At 45.9% G+C, this 15,929-nt stretch overlaps 1 protein-coding gene across 4 annotated transcripts in view; it reads right to left on the bottom strand.

Moving 5' to 3' along the window:
* Positions 1 to 15,443, bottom strand: part of MKX (mohawk homeobox) — an 83,848-nt gene extending 68,405 nt beyond the window's left edge. The window contains exon 1 of one of the 4 annotated variants that reach the window (XM_038755488.1): positions 14,887 to 15,443. The gene's annotated coding sequence lies outside the window, so the exon portion shown is untranslated. The remainder of the gene's footprint in view (positions 1 to 14,886) is intronic. The other 3 variants (XM_038755489.1, XM_038755486.1, XM_038755487.1) reach the window with 3 other exon arrangements.
* Between the last annotated feature and the right edge of the window lie 486 nt (positions 15,444 to 15,929).

Below are 15,929 nucleotides of genomic sequence, written 5' to 3'. Positions count from 1 at the left end.
TGCTCAGTGAAGACCCGGGGGCCGCTTTCCCGGCCGCGGTTCCCAAATTCCCGATTTCAGGAAGAGGCCACCCTCCTTGGGAGAGGGGGGGGGGGGTCCGCTCGGGGAAGAGGCCGCCGGCTGGGGCACCGGCCCTGGGCCCGACTCGGCTGCCCGCTGGGGCCCTGCCCCTCGAGGCGGAGGAGCGCGCGCGGGGGGCGTCCAGCACAGTGCCCGGCTTCGGGCGAGACGCCCCCCAGTCCGTCCGTCCCCGGCGGGGAGGGGGGGCCCCACACCATCCGACCGGACCGCTCCTTTAGACTGCGAGCCCACTGGTGGGTGGGTGGGTGGGTGGGGACCGCCTCTAGATGTTGCCAACTTGTCCTTCCCAAGCGCTTAGCACAGTGCTCTGCACCCAGTAAGCGCTCAATAAATACGACTGATTGATTGATTGACCGGTCCGCTGCCCGGCTCGGGCCTTCTGCGGCCGGGGAGGGAATTTGTGCGCATCTCCTGAGGGCTAACACAAGCCCCCACCCTCTTTCTGCGCGGAGGCCTCCCCTCCCCCGCCCCCCCCAACACGCTGGGGCACTCATTCATCCATCCATTCATCCATTCATTCATCAACTCATTCATCATCATCATCAATCGTATTGATTGAGCGCTTCCTGCGTGCAGAGAGCACTATACTAAGCGCTTGGGAAGTCCAAATTGGCAACATAGAGAGACAGTCCCGACCCAACAGCGGGCTCACAGTCTAAAAGGGGGAGACGGAGAACAAAACCAGACTCACAAAATAAAATAAATAGAATAGATAGGTACAAATAAAATAAATTCACTCATTCAATCGTACTTATTGAGCGCTTCCTGCGTGCGGAGCGCTGCACTAAGCGCTTGGGAAGTCCCAAGTTGGCCACGTCTGGAGACGGTCCCTACCCAACAGCGGGCTCGCAGGCTGGCAGGGGGAGGCAGACGACAAAACACACTGACAAGATAAAATAAATGGAATATGTACGAGTAAAATAGAGTGATAAAAATATGTACAGGCAAAATAGAGTGATAAATCTGCGCAAACGTATATACAGGTGCTGTGGGGAGGGGAAGGAGGTAAGGAGGGGGGGGGATGGGGAGCTCACTCACACTCACAGCGCTTAGAACAGGGCTCTGCACATAGTAAGCGCTTAATAAATGCCATTATTATTATTATTATTACAGGCCCGCGCCCCCGTGGCTAACCTGCCGCTCCGCCAGGCACCGCACCGCGCCCAGAAATGAAAAGATGGCCACGGTCAATATTTACAAGGAGGTACTTCAGACCTCACTGGGCCAAACGCCGATGTCTTGCGAGACAGGTACTTCCCAAGCGCTCAGTCCACTGCCCGGCACCCGGGAAGCGCCCAGTAAACACGATGAAACGAAATGAAATGAATGTATATCGATACCTATCTGGTGCATGGATTGGAAACCAAAAAAAAAAATCACTCGCTCCTTCGCATCTTCCGCATTTTCCCGTTTTCTCTTCTGGATCCTGGGACTGGCATTGACGCCTTCCCAGATCTATAAAAGGGGTGGGGGTGGGGGGGGGCTCCCCGCCCCTAAGGATTTAGAAAGCGACTGACAAACCTGTTTGGTCACCCACGTCTCAAGCTTGTTTTCACCCCGTTGCACTTCCCAGACATTGCGAAGCGTTTTGGAGAAGTTGGGAGGGGCGCGGGGTTGACAACACGACAGGGGAGAGGGGACAAGGCCCCCGCGAATCCACAACCGGGGGGAGGGACACACACACACACACGCGTCCCTATTTTTGGTTTTGTTGTCTGTCTCCCCCTCCTAGACTTGTGAGCCCGTTGTTGGGTAGGGATCGTCTCTCTACGGTGCCGACTTGTCCTTCCCAAGCGCTCAGTACAGTGCCCTGCACACAGTAAGCGCTCAATAAAGGCCCTACTGAGAGCTCACCTCCTCCAGGAGGTCTTCCCAGACTGAGCCCCTTCCTTCCTCTCCCCCTCTCCATCCCATCTTACCTCCTTCCCTTCCCCACAGCACCTGCATATATGTTTGTACATATTTATTACTCTATTTTACTTGTACATATCTATTCTATTTATTTTATTTTGTTTGTTAGTATGTTTGGTTTTGTTCTCTGTCTCCCCCTTTTAGACTGTGAGCCCGTTGTTGGGTAGGGATCGTCTCTCTACGGTGCCGACTTGTCCTTCCCAAGCGCTCAGTACAGTGCACTGCACACAGTAAGCGCTCAATAAAGGCCCTACTGAGAGCTCACCTCCTCCAGGAGGCCTTCCCAGACTGAGCCCCTTCCTTCCTCTCCCCCTCTCCATCCCATCTTACCTCCTTCCCTTCCCCACAGCACCTGTATGTATGTTTGTACATATTTATTACTCTATTTATTTTACTTGTACATATCTATTCTATTTATTTTATTTTGTTAGTATGTTTGCTTTTGTTCTGTCTCCCCCTCCTAGACTTGTGAGCCCGTTGTTGGGTAGGGACCGTCTCTCTATGGTGCCGACTTGTCCTTCCCAAGCGCTCAGTACAGTGCCCTGCACACAGTAAGCGCTCAATAAAGGCCCTACTGAGAGCTCACTTCCTCCAGGAGGCCTTCCCAGACTGAGCCCCTTCCTTCCTCTCCCCCTCGTCCCCCTCTCCATCCCCCCATCTTACCCCCTTCCCTTCCCCACAGCACCTGTATATATTTATTACTCTATTTATTTATTTATTTATTTTACTTATACATATCTATTCTATTTATTTTATTTTGTTAATATGTTTGGTTTTGTTCTCTGTCTCCCCCTTTTAGACTGTGAGCCCACTGTTGGGTAGGGACTGTCTCTCTATGTTGCCAACTTGGACTTCCCAAGCGCTTAGTACAGTGCTCTGCACACAGTAAGCACTCAATAAATACGATTGATAATGATGATGATGAATAAAGCGCTCGAAGCCGCCGCGTGCCTCAGTAGTAAAGAGCCCGGGCTTGGGAGCCAGAGGGCAGGGGTTCAAATCCCCACTCCGCCAATTGCCAGCTGTGTGACTCTGGGCCAGTCACTTCTCTGGGCCTCAGTGACCTCATCCGTAAAATGGGGATGACGACGGCGAGCCCCACGTGGGACAACCTGATCACCTTGTATCCCCCCCAGCGCTTGGAACAGTGCTTTGCACATAGTAAGTGCAGCGTGGCTCAGTGGAAAGAGCACGGGCTTTGGAGTCAGAGGTCAGGGGTTCGAATCCCGGCTCCGACACTTGTCAGCCGCGGGACCTTGGGCAAGCCACTTAACTTCTCTGTGCCTCAGTTACCTCATCTGTAAAATGGGATTAAGACTGTGAGCCCCACGTGGGACAACCTGATCACCTTGTATCCCCCCAGTGCTTAGAACAGTGCTTTGCACATAGTAAGAGCTTAATAAGTGCCATTATGATTATTATTAATAATAATAATAAATGCCATTATTATTAATACTAAATATGATTGAATGAATGGTTGGGCCCGGCTTCGGTCCCCCCGGTGCCGGCCCGGGAACCTCCCTGCCTCGATTTCCCCCCGGCCTGGGTCCCTCTGGCAATGGCTTCCAGGCAGTGAGACCCTCCTGCGCCCGTGGCTGTGGCCCCCGATCCTGTTTCTTCTAGACTGTGAGCCCACTGTTGGGTAGGGACCGTCTCTATACGTTGCCAACTTGTACTTCCCAAGCGCTTAGTACAGTGCTCTGCACACAGTAAGCGCTCAATAAATATGATTGATTGATTGATTTCCCCTCCTCACCCGGCCCTACCCACCTGCCAGGGCAGGCCAGGCCCCCGCTCCTCTCTCTTCCCCCTTGCCGGCCACGGGCCGGAACACAGACGGATGGATGGACGGACTCAGACACCTGCCGGATGTGGGCGAGAAGCCTGCTCAATCCATCAATCAATCAATCGTATTTATTGAGCGCTTACTGTGTGCAGAGCACTGTACTAACCGCTTGGGAAGTACCAGTTGGCTCATCAACTCCAACGGTGCGTGTGTGACAGACAGATTTCTAGACAGTAAAACCCGGTGTGGGCAGGGGTCGTCTCTCTTTCCCGCTGAATTGTACTTTCCGAGCGCTCAGCACGGTGCTCTGCACACGGGAAGTGCTCAATAAATACGATTGGATGAATGAATGACGGCGAGAGAGACAGGCGGACGCCGTATTTCCGGAGGGATGCTGTACATGCAGCTCAAGGCAGCAGCCTCTCTGTCAGGGTCACCAAAGACCCTCGAGTGCGTCCCTTAGACTGTGAGCCCACTGGTGGGTAGGGACTGTCTCTATGTGTTGCCAACTTGGACTTCCCAAGCGCTTAGTACAGTGCTCTGCACACAGTAAGTGCTCAATAAATACGATTGATTGATTGACTGATTGATTGATCTCAAAGCCTCCCCCTTCCAGACCGTGAGCCCGTTGTTGGGTAGGGACTGTCTCTATATGTTGCCAACTTGTACTTTCCAAGCGGTTAGTACAGTGCTCTGCACACAGTAAGCGCTCAATAAATACAATTGATTGATTGATTGATTGATCTCAAAGCCTCCCCCTTCCAGACCGTGAGCCCGTTGTTGGGTAGGGACCGTCTCTATCTGTTGCCGACTTGTACTTCCCAAGGGCTTAGTCCAGTGCTCTGCACACGGTAAGCGCTCAATAAATACTATTGAATGAATTTAAATCTATGGGGCCTGTGTAATCTGTGCCGCCTACTTCTATTTGGATCCATTCACTGCAGTAAAGTTTGGGAAGGCTAATACTGAATTAAAAACCCTAATACTTCGGAAAGCTTTTCAGACCTTATTACTCCTTAAAGTACTTCTTGTTCCTGCTCCACTACACCTTAAAAGACTCGTTCTGCCTCAGAAATAGGGTTACTCTTTCTGCAACATCTCCATCTGTTTTCTGTGCGGGGACGGGATACACCCCAGTGATTCCCTAACCCTATGAAATGTTGATTTACGATTATTCATTTGAACTATGGTTGGAAATAAATGGTACATTGAAAGACAAAAATCTTACGGGGAGACAGAGTCGGTCTCTAAAATGAAGTCAGAGACGAATTTTGTTTCCTAGAGATAAATCTTTGGCTTTCCAACTTTCAAGTTTGTCCCTAATTTCAGTTTTGAAAGCATTTTCTTCTCTAAACTCATTTTTTATTTTGCTGTAGTTCGGCTTAAAATAAAAATCTATCGACTATATTCAGTGACCATAATAGAAAAATACACGGCACCCAGATTATGATCCTGATAAGAATGAATCCTATTTTCTTTAGCGAGAAACCACTAAAAGATTTAGGAAAATATTTAGAGCCCTTTTTTTTGCCTCCTGTCACGGTGATTATTTCCTCAAGCCAGAGACTTGTCAAATTAGGACAACTCTGTGTATCTCTTGCACTGCTCCTTAGAAATTTGCCGTCAATTTCAGCACATTTTTTACCTCTTATTTGCTTCAGATATTTGACATTTTACTCGAGGCAAAAATCTTGCCATTTGGGATCAATGTTTCCTGTGGTGCTTTCAAAAAAGCAATCTGTTCAGGACACAGCCCAGTCATCAGTAAATTTTCCGACACTACGGATGGCCAAGTCGGGAGACCGATGTCTGCCTTGCCTGTTGATGGAAAACTGGATGGAGGGGTGGACGGATGGATAGATGAACGAATGGGATGGGCGGGAGAAGAAGGCTAACTCTCCACCTGCCTAATCAGAATATGCAAAATCTGTATTTGGAAATTAACTAGAGCAACAAAGGGGATGGAGGAGTAGGAACATCCTGCCAAAGGAGCCTGAGCAAACTGCGGGAGCAGTTGGCACGGAAGGATGCTTAACAAATCTTCGAGAGCTGCAAGGTCTACCAAATAGCTCATATAAATTTCACCCTCACTAATAGGTTCCTTTTCCATAACTCCCGTTTGAAAGGCTTCTAATAAAACCACAAGGTTACTGCTTCTATTTTCAGACCTCATTACTATCTGGATGGGAATATGCAAGCCAGGTTATGGTTTTAATTAAGGTTGCTGAACCAACACGATTCTAAATGTAAGTCAGTGCTTATTAGCTGGGGAGCAAGTGAACGGTCCAGTCTGCTCTCAGTTTATTTGTGTATTCTCCAGGACAGAGCGTGGTGGGATTGAGAGGTCTCAGAGATCTTACACGAAAATACAGAGTTGAGAGAGCCTTGACAATATAATGCCGGCTGCATGTGACTGCGAACAAATCCAAAGAGAAAACAATAGTTGAGTTGTACGTTATGTTGGGATACAAGTAAAAAAATTGGAAGAAGGTTTCGGATTTAAAATGGGCTTTAAAGACCCTTAATTGGGAGTCAATTTAAAAAGGTGATTTAAAATTGTTCAAAAGTCAGCCCTGATAAAACCAAGGAGATTTTAATAAAAAGAGACCAGGACTTGGACTCGGTGGCTAGCAATTCTTCCAGTGCCCAAGTTTTCTCCCTGGTAGTTAAGAAGGCACTTTTAAGGGGAACATTAACTCTTTCATACCACCAGGGTCCTTTCGGCTGCATTTGCCGTTCACGCACACGGTGCCGCAGTGCACTTAATGAAACCATCCCTAATGGTCTGAAAAAGGGAAGTTTAGGAACTGAAATCATTCTGGCTGCAGTCCATCCTTCAGGTGGAATGTAAAGACCACCAAGCATTCAGTAGGGCCTTAAAGTTAACTACTGTTCTCTCCCCAACCCTCCTGTGGGTTTTTTACTCTATTTATTTATTATTTATTTAATTTATTTGTACATATCTATTCTATTTATTTTATTTTGTTAGTATGTTTGGTTTTGTTCTCTGTCTCCCCCTTTTAGACTGTGAGCCCACTGTTGGGTAGGGACTGTCTCTATATGTTGCCAATTTGTACTTCCCAAGCGCTTAGTACAGTGCTCTACACACAGTAAGCGCTCAGTAAATACGATTGATGATGATGATTGAGCTGTTCAAGGACACCTAGCAAATTAGTTTTGGAGCCAGGAATAGAACACCAAAATGGCTCGATTCCCTGCCCGTTGCTTAGTGCACTACCCCAACCTGCTTGCCCGCATAAGAGCACAGGGTGGGGAACTCCAGGACACTGAGGGAGTGATAGCAGTGCACTTGACCTAATCAATAGAGCATGGGTCAGAGTCCTCCGAGTCAGAGGACCTGGGTTCTAGTTCCGGCTCCACCATCTGTCCGCTCTGTGACCTTGGACAAGTCACTTAACTTCTCTGTGCCTCAGTTACCTCACCTGTAAAACGGGGATAAACTGGGGATTAAGACTGTAAGCCCTGTGTGGGGCAGGAACTGTGTTCAACCTGATTATCTTATATCTTATACCTATCCAGTGCCTGGCATACCATCTGTATGCCAGGCACTGTATATATGTATACAGGCCACCTGTGAGCCCACTGTTGGGTAGGGACTGTCTCTATATGTTGCCAATTTGTACTTCCCAAGCGCTTAGTACAGTGCTCTGCACATAGTAAGCGCTCAATAGATACGATTGATGATGATGATGATATATGTTTGTACATATTTATTACTCTATTTATTTTATTTGTACATATCTATTCTATTTATTTTATTTTGTTAGTATGTTTGGTTTTGTTCTCTGTCTCCCCCTTTTAGACTGTGAGCCCACTGTTGGGTAGGGACTGTCTCTATATGTTGCCAATTTGTACTTCCCAAGCGCTTAGTACAGTGCTCTGCACATAGTAAGCGCTCAATAAATACGATTGATGATGATGATGATGATGATTATCTTATATCTATCCTCGTGCTTAGTACAGTGCCTGGCACATTAGTAAGCACTGAAGAAATACCATAAAAAAGGAGCTTGGCTGGATCCATTGGTGTCCTTGTGGTCTCACATAACACCGGTGTCTGAAACCAACACTTCTGGCTGTTACAACGTAGCTCAGGGGCCGGAAAATTGCGGCTCTTCTTCACTTGCTCTGAGCTCGCGCACTTCAGTTTTATTATTTTACTTTAGTACCGGGCTGCAGCGTGTCCCTGCTCCGGCCCTTTGCTGGTCGGCAGCGGTCCCACCCCTGTCAGCCCAGGCAAAGGAGAGGTCTGGCGTCCGGCCCCATCCTCAAGGCCCACAATTTCCTGTAAGCTGCCATCACTTGTCCCTTCACCCTGGGGACTTAACTAAGCAAGTAGTTGACCCAGCTACCATGTTATATGGTTTCAAATGCCTGTCCCTTCTACTTGCCTCCATTTCAGCTCAGGATTCAAGGTTCCGCTCTGCATTTTCACTGGTTCTGTTGGGCCGACCTATCAGCCCGCCCTTCAATTATATGGAAATCCCTACAATTTCCTCGTGTCTCATCAGAGACTCTGATCAAACAGCCACTCTCATCATATGGATGACACAAAGTGAACCGACTCCACTCTATCGGAAACTACTTTCTAGGTCCTCTGGTACTCAGAAATGCACGCTGGATCACACTTTCAGACACTCACCGTGTGCAATGCACCCCACGGTCGTTTCTCTCCATATGTCCATCTTCACAGTCATCCACAGTATTGGAATGTCTACTCTGTGCAAAGCACTATGCCGAGTAAAAAAGAATGATCCTTGCCAAATAGTAGCTTGCAGGCCATAGGTCATAAAAATAGATAATCATACTGACTGACGCCCATTTTCTCCAAGGAGGCTCTCCTACCTAAAGAGTCTATTTAATCCAGGGATTCTTTAAGTCATCTGAAGGAATTCACAAGCGAGCACGTGTCAGGTTGGATAACCGTTTTATGTTTCCTTCCTGGACGAATATGAAAGAAAACGTGATTCTGGACATATGAGCCTGATTAAAAAAGAGCATTTTATTTTTCACCCATAATGTGTTTTGTATTTTTTTAAAGTCGACTTCTATGACCACTGTGGTTCTCTACATAACCTCTAAGAGTTCCTGAGAAAGGTAATGGCAGATGCGTTTAATTTGTGCCTGGTCAGCCATTTTCAGGCCTCTCAGACTATAAAAACCTAAAACAATCCAACTTTGAAAACCACTAGTTCATTCTGAGGCATAGGCCCTCGGCTACACTATCCCAACATCTTTGGTGTGACGACTCACTAGTTAAACCACTCAACAGGACAACAACTGTTCTGCCCTATGGAGCTGCTTATAAGAAACAGACACTGCCATTTCAACAGTTTCATGAAGATGTTGGAAAATCAGATTTGTCAATTGATAATCCCTTTCATTCTTCATGATGAAAGACTACCTCCAATTCCACTTGGTCTGTTTACTTTGTATACAGATATATCCATTCATCATTTTGTTTGCAATTCACCATAGTATCACACTTAAGCACAAAGCCAAGACCAAATTGATTTGCACAAGCTGAAAGGGAGCAACTATTTTAAGCATTTGGCCCTTGATAACACTAACCTGAGGAGAACCAAGACCAGATGTCACTGTTTTGTGAATTTTTCCATTTGCATTTTTTTTTTTTTAATGGTACTTAAGCGCTCGTTATGTTCTGGGCACTGTACTAAGCACTGGGGTAGATACAAGTTAATCAGGTTGGACACAGTCTGTGTCCCACATGCGGCTCACAGACTTAATCCCCATTTTACAGATGATGTAACTGAGGCTCAGAGAATTTTAGTGACTTCCCCAAGGTCACCAGGATTAGAACCTAGGTCCTTCTGACTCCCATGCCTGTGTTCTCTTCACTAGAGCATATGTGTGAATAATAATAATAATAGCATTTATTAAGCGCTTACTATGTGCAAAGCACTGTTCTAAGCGCTGGGCTGTGAATGTTGTCGATACTTGAAATTGGATCTATATTTTTTTCTTTTCCATGAGGCCCTATACTGAAACTGATTGGGTCCATTGCAGGGGAATTTAGCTACAGCAATAACCCTCTGAAGAGTTAATCTGGGAGATAAGCTTAGGGCTGGCCCATAGGGGCTTGGCCAGCAGGGCCACACTCTGAAAATGAACTGGAACACAGAAGGAAATGATAAAAGCATATACTCACAATGAAAGATGCCTTTTTGGAATTCATTTTCCCCGTGGTCAGCAACACTGGATTCAAACTATTATTACATATGACAGTTGCTTCTGTCCTGGATTCGCAAACTGCACTTTACCCTTTCAATTACAATGCAAATTGATGGGATGTCAGATTGGCAAAGCTATGTGACAAAAGGCACATCAAACAAGAATGAATCCCAAGAGAGGAAAAAAAAAATATCCTGTGATCCCTGACTGGATACTGCTGCCACCCAAAGGTCCTGGTATCAACTCTGCTGTAGTGCACTTTCGCAAACACTTAGTACAGTGCTCTCTGCCCAGTGAGTGCTCAATAAATACTGCTGACTGACCGATCAATTCATCTTGCTACCTGTTTCCTCCTCAGGCATGATAAAAGGCCTTTCAACACACCCAACAAAGCTCCCCAAAGCTTAGCCAACTTTGTCGCATGATATTAAACCCACATTCTCAGTTTGTCTCTTACCATTAAATTCATCCATTCAATCAATCGTATTTATTGAGCGCTTACTGTGTGCAGAGCACATTAAATCTTTTCTACGACCAGCGGATGTTCTAGGGACATTGGTTCTAATCCCGGCTCCGCCATCCGTCTGCTGTGTGACCTTGGGTAAGTCACTTCACTTCTCTGTGCCTCCGTTACCTCATCTGTAAAAATGGGGATTGAGACTATGGGCCCCATGTGGGACAACCTGACTACCTTGTATCTAACCCAGTGCTTGGCATATAGTAAACGCTTAAAAATACCACCATTATTATTATTTACTCTAGCAGAGAGGTTCTTGATAGATCATGGAATTTTTACAGATGAGGGAACTGAGGCACAGAGAAGTTAAGTGACTTGCCCAAAGTCACACAGCTTGTACTTCCCAAGTGCTTAGTACAGTGCTCTGCACACAGTAAGCGCTCAATAAATACGATTGAATGAATGAATGAATGAATTTCAGGGCTGGACCGAGTGGTCACATACTGGTAATTTACCCCCCTGTAGGCAAGATCGCACGTAAATTGTTCCAAATAGCTGACCCTACAGTTACAGCTGCCTTGAGAAGGAGATTCTTCAACTTCCCTCAGCAGTTCTTTCCCAAGTTTAACAAATCTAGGAATTTTGTCTCTTATACGTAGCCTAATCTTGGTAGTTGCTTGTTTCTGCCTTTAGGACCATCCTCTGTGTAAGGGTCTGTCATATTCCGGGAGACCGATATTGGATTCCTGAGAAGCAGCGTGGCCTTCGAGTCAGAAGGACCAGGGTTCTAATCCCGGTTCACAGCAGCCACTTGTCTGCTGTATGACCTTGGGCAAGTCACTTAACTTCTCAGTGCCTCAGTTACTTCACCTGTTAAAAGGGGATTAAGACTGTCTGCTCCACGTGGGACAGGGACTCTGACCTGATTAGCTTGTATCTACTTCAGTGCTTAGTAAAGTGCCTGGCACATAGTAAGCACTTAACAAATACTATTAAAAAAGAAAAACTGCCCCACAGCCTTCTTATTTCCAGAGTGAATAATCCCAGTTCCTTTATTCTTTCCTTATACGTTACATCCTGGTTCTCTTCTGAGCCCCCTCAAGGACGACCACGTCTTTAAGCACGATTCCCTTCACCTTCCAAAAATGGTGAGGGATTTTTTTTTTAACTGCTTCCCTGAGCTAGCAGTAACCTAAAGGCATCTGAAATGAACCGAAACCATTAACCTGTAATTAATACGCTATTATTTCCAAATCTGTTACATTTCTCTTTCTGCTCAAGAAAATATCCTTGAATCTCTTGGCCTTTCTTGGTCTCCGAGAGACTGTAATAAATAGGTGAAACTAAAAGAGACTATTAATTTCTAAGAATAGATGTTCGAACTAGTTAAGTGATGGGGGCCAGCAACGTTGGGATGTAGGGGGGTCTCTGAGGAGGAGGAGGGGGGGGTGCCTGGCACATTGCAAGCGCTTAAGAAATATCATAAAAAAGAAGGAAAAGAAAGGGGGAGGGGAGCGAGGCATTCATTCATTCATTCAATCGTATTTATTGAGCACTTACTGTGTGCAGAGCACTGTACTAAGCGCTTGGGAAGTACAAGTCGGCAACATATAGAGACGGTCCCTACCCAACAATGGGCTCACAGTCTAGAAGGCGGAGACAGACAGACGACAAAACAAACCACGTAGACAGGTGTAACCTGGGTTTTTGAAGTACAAGGGCAGATACTGGAATTAAAACCCCAAGCCTGTTGATCACAACCACCGTGAAAGAACAATTTCTAATTCTCTACGTTAAGTAAAAGGCACACGGACAATCTTGCTAGTCCCAGGAACTGTTCACTGAATGTTTGGAGCACCTTAAGTTTTTAAGTCCACATACGCAACAGCATTCCCTAAGTATGGAAGAGCAAAAGTAGACAGTAAACTCTTTATAGTTTAAAAAATATTAAGACCATAAGAACATTAGTCCCGTATTCTGATCAGACCTAACACAACAGCCTCTGAATTTTCAAAAAAAGAAAATCAAGTTCCGCCCAGTTTTTTGGATCAAAGTGTGCTTTAGAGTATTGCACTTAGAGGCAGAAGGAGAGAACCAGCCCAGGAGTATGGGAAGGGAAAAGCAGGAGGGTGAATGAGTGTGTGGAGCAAAGAGCCGGGTTTCGTCTTGTTTCGGCCAACCTCTCCCCAATTTACTCCTCCACCACCTTGTAATGCCCTCCAGTTGGCTCTCTCCCCAACCCTTCTGCTGGGCCTCAGGGAGAGCGGCAGGCCAGGTGTTGATTGGTCGAAAATGACTAGTAGAGGATTTTATGAAAAACAACATCCTTGTTGCATGAATGCAGAAGATTAATTTCACTTAATAATACCATGCCTAGTTCCTGCAGTTGAGGCATGCATTTCAAATGACTTCTCTCCAAGTTTTCAAAACTGCATTTGCATTTCATGAGCCCGCAAACGTTAACATGCAGTTTTCAATAATAAATGTCGGATGTATTTTGAGGGGTAAGAGCCAGTTCTAGGTTGTTCTCTCTGATAGTCAAAAGACTAATATAAAAGTACTGTCACTCATTCTTCACTTTAAGTCTGGAGTGGACTTATATATCTGCATGTAAAAAAGTCCACATCATAACTTCGTGCAGAGAAAATTTCCATGCCTAGGAACTAGTCTTTTCAATCATGAGTTAATTTTCCCAGAGAATTGAAAATTGATTATTGCAATAGATAAGTTTCAGAGTATTGTGAAGGGCATAGACTATATTTAGCCATATGTCGGTCATTTCCTGAGCTGAAGGAACCATTTGCTAATAGTAGAGGGGTTTACATTTAAGTTTGTAAATGATTCCTTGGACTGAGAAATAAAAGAGATGAAAAGCTGGGGGAGGGGGTGGAGACAGCAAAGCTCATACTTTTATGAATGATGGTTCCTATGACTGAAAAACAATGCATCTGTATGGAGCTCAGTGGAATCAGTGTGTTGTACTAATTCACAGAGGGCAGCCCCAAGTGACTAAGCAATGCTGCTAAAGGCTACAAGAGGAAATGTGTATGGAGTCATGTTTTCAGGGGATCAGGTAAGAAAGAATAAAGAGTTAAAGTTCAGAAGCTGGGAGACTGAAGTGCTCCCCATGGGAGCAGTACTATCGCTCAGGTTAAATAAAAAAAAAATCTCCAGATCGTGACACACAGACTAAATGAAGGTAGCTGTAAAGATGATGAAGAGCACAAGACCATATCCTGAAAAATGAGCAACACAACATGACTTCTGATAGATCCTTAAATTAAATTTCCTGTGGTCTCTGTGACCAAATGGAATCCAAATTCAGGAAAAGAGTAGGTGGAAACTAAAGGGAAAGGAAAAATTAAGGAAGATAAAGTCGCCAATCTGGGGTGATACAACCAGAGAGAATTACTCAACCAAACCTGTGCTTTCCAATTCTGGTCAGCCTGTTTCACCACCAAAGGATCGGAGGCAGTGCTCACGTACCTTTGCTTGTACCAGATGAGAAACACTTTTACATTAGTTCCTAAACTTGTGAACATGCACTAATAGGAAAAAAACACAAACATCAAAGGGAATAGTGGTGTAGCTTGAAAACACCCTCAACTGAGGATCCGGCAGAACTAAATTTGGAAGAAGTACGACACGTTGGAAAGAAAAGCTGCAGATTATAGCTACATTTAATTATTTTAATATGCAGGAGACCACTTTTTTGTGTTAAAGTTTCCCTCTGTGGAAACAGTGTGAGTGGTTTCAGATGTTAATCCTATCAGAAGAGAGCTCTAGAGTATCATTTTTGGTGTGACTCAGTGTTAACAGGCCCTCTAAAACTTGGAAGAAAACTGTAAGCTCCCTGGGATAGTCTGACAAACTGTCCACAGCCTCAGACTCTTACTCCTCAAAACATCATCGTGCAAAAAGAAATCGGAAACCGCTTGTCTGTTATAGGCTTTCACCCCACCCAGCCCATATGTCGCTTGGAGGGAGCTTTGATTTCCTAATAGAGCGGGTCTTGGGATTAACAGTGTGGAAGACAAGGAGCAGGAAGGAGTAGATGGGAAATTGGGAGCTGGATCGCTTTTGTCCTGGACTTTTTCCAAACCATTCCTCTCAATAAATCAATCAGCAATATGTACTGACCCCTTACTATGTGAAGAGCACTGTTCTAAGCACTTGGGAGAGTACAATATGATAGCAAAGGGAGACGCCCCCTGACCATAAGGAGCTTACAATTAACGGGGGAGACAGACATTGAAGTAAAAATTACAGATAGAGGAAATAGTAAACTACAGGATAAGTGCTGTGGGGTTGGGTTGAATATCATACTGCTTAAGGGGAACACAACCAAGCACATAGTCGATGCGGAGGAAAGGGTGGACAGGGGAAATGAGGGCTCTTCCCATGCCACTGCCTGCGCCAACTGTAGTGGGGCTCTTACCTGCTGCCTTTCCCTTGTGTCTTTTCGCTCTCAAAGATCCATTTTGATTCCTGAGCAACTTGGGACCCAACTGAATTTTGGTTTGCTGGGTGAGGATGGGCTCCCTGCAGTGTTCCAAGATTTCCCTCTTCCACAGAAACAAAGGCCTGGAAAGTGTCGACGGGTTTCACGTAATCCTGAGGGATGAAAAGAGTCTGCAGGAATTATTTTGCCAGAGTCAAGTCACTGCAGGGAGCTCATGATTTTCTCCCAAGGAGGGAACTCTCCCAGAGAACTCCTGGGTGGAGATGCCAATGCCACTGATGCCCACGCGGGTAGAGAGAGTGGCTGTTTAAGGAGGGGAGGAGACTTCTCGTGGAACAAGTTTTCAGGCAAAAAATACAATTTCAGGTGAGTCATGAGTGTTTTGATAAAATTACAGACATTTTATCAAACTTCATGACATTTCCATTTTAACTGCATATACGGCCCCAGGAGATGCCCATATGCCTTTTCTCCCTTCTACAGGGACTAAGACTGGAGAGAACAAGTTTTCCTAATCCAATTGCTCCTTCTTAAGGTTTCCTCCAATCCCCTCTCTCCACTCACCCAACACCTACTCATATCTGCCCTCTACACCCACAGAGGCCTTCAAACTCTAGCCCCTCCCCTACTGTCCCAAACCATCATGCCCTACCTAGACTCCACATTGTCCCTCCCCTCTCCATAATCAAAATCTTTGCCCTTAACTTTGCCTTTTACCAAAGCCAACTCCCTCCCCTTATCTCTGACGGTCAATCTCACACCAGCAAGCTCAGTTTTGGATCACCCCACAGTCCGCTTCCTCTGCTACTGCAGAGTGCGTTGGTGTAAAAGGCACTGTGGCTTGGTAGAGAGAGAGACCAGAACCAGCAGTCAGGAGACCAGAGTTCTAGCCCTGGCTCTGCCTCTTGCCTGCTGTGTGACCATGGGCAAGTCACTTAACATCTCTGTGTCTCAGTTTCCTCATCAGCAAAATGGGGATAAAATACCTGTGCTCCCTCCACCTTAGACTGTGAGCCCTG

The sequence above is a fragment of the Tachyglossus aculeatus genome, chromosome 13 (assembly GCF_015852505.1).
Source record: "Tachyglossus aculeatus isolate mTacAcu1 chromosome 13, mTacAcu1.pri, whole genome shotgun sequence".
NCBI classification, from domain to species: domain Eukaryota; kingdom Metazoa; phylum Chordata; class Mammalia; order Monotremata; family Tachyglossidae; genus Tachyglossus; species Tachyglossus aculeatus.
The sequence above is the reverse complement of the archived record's forward strand: the minus strand, read 5'-3'. Positions and strand labels throughout refer to the sequence as shown.